Source organism: Schistocerca piceifrons, chromosome 2, assembly GCF_021461385.2.
Source record: "Schistocerca piceifrons isolate TAMUIC-IGC-003096 chromosome 2, iqSchPice1.1, whole genome shotgun sequence".
Taxonomy (NCBI): domain Eukaryota; kingdom Metazoa; phylum Arthropoda; class Insecta; order Orthoptera; family Acrididae; genus Schistocerca; species Schistocerca piceifrons.
In genome coordinates, this window is record NC_060139.1 from 258,907,138 (window position 1) to 258,912,364 (window position 5,227).

Here is a 5,227-nt window from a genome sequence, read left to right on the forward strand (position 1 = left end):
CCCCGTGAGATCCACATTCCCAACATGTCCACACCACTACATTCGTAGTGCGCCTAATAGATGTTTGCCCATCATACTCATTACTCGTGGCAGATTAATCTACTAACAAGGGGAGGCCGCCAACTGTGAAATTCAGATTCTATTCATACTGCGCATAATAAAAGCTCATGGCCAGAGGTGTAATGTGGCAAAGCACCAAGATGCACTTCTCAGCCGTTGCCGAGAAAATCGACAGTTAAAAGAAACCGTTGCGGTGAAATACTCTCTACGAGTAACAATTTTCTACAGCGTCGTGGCGCAGCGGTAAGCCCTCGGGTTCATAATTTGAAAGTCGCCGGATCTAATCTCGCGACATGCAATTTTTTTATTATTAGTTTTTTGTAATTCATATATATATATATATATATATATATATATATATATATATATATATATATATAAACTATTAATGAATTGCTTATGCATCTTGGTGAAGGCGGATCGCTCTCCAATTGTACCGCCTCCATTTTTCGTTTGTTTAACAGGGTGTACCAAAGCTCTCACGTCCGCACTGATTATATATATTGTCGTGGAAAAACTGGCGACTTCGAACATCATTATGTTTTCCGCAAACAAAGTTGTATTTCACAAATGTTATTAATTGTCTTCATAATGTTAACCACGTATAGTTAACGGAAGACGTAGAAACGATATTCCGAAACGAATACGTATAGCGTAAGTCAAACATTCGAATTAGAATAGAGACCCCACGAACACAAATTTGCTGTGGCAGGTATGAAATATAAACTCCGTCACTCGCTCGTTACACTTGAAGGGCAGATGTTGAATGGGCCGAAACGAGCCGCCGCATAACAGCGTAGTTGCCTGCTAACTTCGAAAGAAGGTAGATGCGGTCCCTAGTGCAACTTATAACATCGTCGAAAATCAGTGCGGACGTGAGAGCTTTGGTACACCATGATAAACGGAAAAATGGAGGCGGTACAATAGGAGAGCGATCCGCCTTCACCAACATGCATAAGCAATTCATTAATGTTTGAATTACAAAAAACCAGTAATAAAAAAATTGTATCGCGCGAGATTCGATCCGGCGACTTTCGGATTACGAAACCGAGCGCTTACCGCTGCGCCACGACACTGTAGAAAATTATTAATCGTAGAGAGTATTTCACCGAAACGGTTTCTTTTAACTGTCGATTTTCTCGACAACGGTTGAGAAGTGCATCTTGGTGCTTTGCCACATTACACCTCTGGCCATGAGCTTTTATTATGAGCAGTATGAATCGAATCTGAATTTCACAATTGGCGGCCTCCCCTTGTAAGTCCCGTACGAGTTCGGGCATAGCGTGTGCGTTCGCACAAGAAGGCCAATGGCCGGGAAGCCATATTTTAACTATATATGACGGTAGTATCTGTTCCCGAAAGAACAGTTACCGTGGATGACCATGCAGCTTTGCTAGAAATGAAATGATAATTAAATGGACACCCTAGCTGCAAACAGGCGTTGATGTACTTCATCGGGGACATGTTGAAAATGTGTGCCCCGACCGGGACTCGAACCCAGGATCTCCTGCTTACATGGCAGACGCTCTATCCATCTGAGCCACCGCGGGCACAGAGGATAGTGCGTCTGCAGGGACTTATCCCTTGCACGCTCCCCGTGAGATCCACATTCCCAACATATCCACACCACTACATTCGTAGTGCGCCTAATAGATGTTTGCGCATCATACTCATTACTCGTGGCAGATTAATCTACCAAGTCCCGTACGAGTTCGGGCATAGCGTGTGCGTTCGCGCAAGAAGGTCACTGCAAATGTAGTGGTGTGGACATGTTGGGAATGTGGATCTCACGGGGAGTGTGCAAGGGATAAGTCCCTGCAGACGCACTACCCTCTGTACCCGCGGTGGCTTTGATGAATAGAGTGTCTGTCATGTAAGCAGGAGATCCCGGGTTCGAGTCCCGGTCGGGGCACACATTTACAACATGTCCCCGATGAAGTACATCAACGCCTGTTTGCAGCTAGGGTGTCCATTTAATTATTTCATTTCTAGCAAAGCTGCATGGTCATCCACGGTAACCGTTCTTTCGGGAACAGATACTACCGTCATATATAATGGTCATTAATCTTAAAAGCAGTCATTTATACACACCCTGTTAACTGATTTTTCCACATCATTGTGATAAGAAGATGGTTCCGATGACCTATAGAACATGTAAATAACTAGCTAACTGACACTGTCAATCCTGTGCAACTGCTCTTCCGCGTCCTTTAATGTCTGTGATGAAATTGCAGTGTCATCGGCAAACATCAAACTTTTTATTCCTTCTCCCTGAACCTTAATTCCCTTCACAAACCTCTTTAGCCGGCCGGAGTGGCCGAGCGGTTCTAGGCGCTACAGTCTGGAACCGAGCGACAGCAACGGTCGCAGGTTCGTATCTTGTCTCGGGCATGGATGTGTGTGATGTCCTTAGGTTAGTTAGGCTTAAGTGGTTCTAAGTTCTAGGGGACTGATGACCTCTGAAGTTAAGTCGCAAAGTGCTCCGAACCATTTGAACCTCTTCTTTATGTTCTTTACTGTTTGCTCAATGTACAGATAGAATAACATCGGGGATAGTCCCAACCCCGTATCACTCCCTTCTTAACCACTGCTTCACTTCCAAGCGTTTCGACTCCAATAACTCGAGTCTGGTTTTTCTGCAAGTTTTATGTAGCCCTTCACTCTGTGTTTTATCCCTGCTAATTTCAGATATTCCAGTCCATATTGTCAACAGCTTCTTCAAAATCTGCAATGTTTGCCTTTGTTTAACCTATCTTCAAAGATAAGTCGTAGGGTCAGTATTGCCCGCAAGTTCCAATATTTCTCCGAAAACATAACTAATCTTACCACTGGCTGGCTTCTACGCTTTTTCATTTTTCTGTAAATGATTTCCATCAATATTTTACAACAGTAATTCGGCCCGTACACAATAGTACATGCTACCAAATTGTTCCAAAAAGTCACGAGCGAAAATGCGATTTTCCCGGAGGTCATATCTCGGTTTCTGTTGATCACAGAGAGAAGGGGTCAAGACTTTTGGATATTCCTTGGCCTAGTGACCATTTGAATACCTATCAGAAGAACGGGCTTACTGTAGCTATCTTGCAGGACAGGGTCACATGTCAACATCACACACTTCCTCCAACCCAGACAAATCGAGGGAATTGGTTGGTTATTTTGCATTAGATGGCCTAGAGTGCGCGTTAGGTGATTTATAACACCACCATTTATCAGTGGACGGTTCTTGAGAAAATCCCGAGAAACCACAATTTATGGACACGAATAGAGCAACTGTCGGATGGCCACTTTTATATTTCTGTTTATGGCACGTCGTCGAAATTTTTACTATATGTTCTTAAGACGATATTCTCGAAGAACTTCGAAAGTTATCCATTACCGAAATCTAGAGATCCTAAGTTACAGTTCTTATGCATAAAACCGCAATAACAGGTTTTTAGCCATTTCTGCACAGTGGGTGCCAGTTATCTAAGTAAGTAACCATAACAAATGCTCAAATATTAACTGTACATTTTTAAGACATTCATCTAGTAACACCATTGCTCGTTTTCGAAAATCGGTCTCCGTTATCAAGATAAACTCGAAAAACCATGATTATCGGGTGCCAAAATTACCAGATGTGGTGATGGTCACTTCTTTTTTCTCCGCACTGTAATAAATATGTATGAAAGGGTCGCGCGCAGTATCGCGGTCTGGGGCGGTCTTGGCACACTCTTACTTTTTGCTTTAGGAACATAGGGGGAAAAGTTTATGCTTTAGTCCAGATCAGCGGCCATTTGTACAGCCATTCGTCATCTGTCTTACCGTAGCTTTGTTATAGTATAGTAAGCAAGGTTTGGACGACGAACCGAAGCTGGTGCCCAGGCAAATTGTGCTAATCGATTAATTCTTTGCAAAAGATGTAATTGGGCTGAAATTATTGCTCAGCAGATGGTACCATTTGTGTGTGCACCGTTCGGATTTTACTTGCAAAAGCAGTTACCCTTAAATAACTCCGGATTGGACGAGACTAATGGTTCAAATTTGGTCCACCAGTGTATCGGACCATGTTCTAAGGTAGGTTTTAATCGTTCGAAAAAATCTCACTTCGTTTGGATTTTACGTCCAAAAAATACTTTTTCTGGGGATTTTTTGAAACCTGGCGCTTCTGTACTTTAAATTTGTACGAATTAGTTCAAACTTTGCACGACGACAGATAAACGGACAAAGTCAGAATTAATTTTTAAAATCCAATAATATTCATTCCTTGTCGAGATACGAGGGTTTAAAGTCGAACTAAATAAACCTCGTGAAATTCGTTCGTGCTTGAATTTAATGCGCGGAAACGGTTTATAGAGAATTAGATAAGTAAAAAATGCATTCCTACGATAAAATTGAAAACTCGTTTTCATACATTCGGATTTTACGTGCAAAAACACCTTTTGTGAGATTTTTACGTTCGCCACTTCTGTGCCTCGCACTTGCGTGAATCGGTTGAAGTTTTGTAAGAAGATACATAAACACATGTAATTAATCGTCGTCATGTTTTGCGAAAGCTTTATCCATTGCCAAGTAATAGCGGTCGAAAGTTGCACATAAAAAGCATGTAAAATCCGGTTTTATGCCAATCGCACTTGCTGAGGCGGTTTAAATTGATACAGATGATAATAAAAAATATATATTCGTACGGTAAATGTAAAAAGCCTTTGCTAAAATTTTTCGTTGTTCGTGTTTTACGGGCGAAAAATCACGCATCTGCACATGAAATTATGTTTCGTAAAAACGAGTTGTATTTTAAACGATGCATTTGGATGTAACTAAAAGAACTGGTTATTACAGTTGATTATCGTTCCCTTGTTTATAAGTTAAAGATTTTTTTCATCAATCGCTTAAAATCATCAAAAAATCTTTGGGCATCGTACATGTACCGTACCAGAATTATGTTTATGTACAAAATGGTATACCATCTGACCGAGCATTTAAAGCTTTATCGATGACCACGCAGAAAATTAAACTAAGTGAAAACTGCTATAAAAATAATTGTCAGAAGAAAAGATCATATTTCTAACCAATAGAAATTGTTTTACTGCATTTTCTTCAAAAACTAGTATAATATCTCGTAGAAAATTTATTTTCAGTCAAAACTTAGTTCGTCAAGTTTCCTACAGGATTGAAAAGTTGGCACTATTTT

At 40.9% G+C, this 5,227-nt stretch overlaps 1 non-coding gene across 1 annotated transcript; it reads right to left on the minus strand.

The window, feature by feature from the left end:
• Positions 1-1,536: 1,536 nt before the first annotated feature.
• Positions 1,537-1,611, minus strand: Trnat-ugu. The gene has a single exon. It is a non-coding gene; the product is annotated as a tRNA-Thr (tRNA).
• Positions 1,612-5,227: the final 3,616 nt, after the last annotated feature.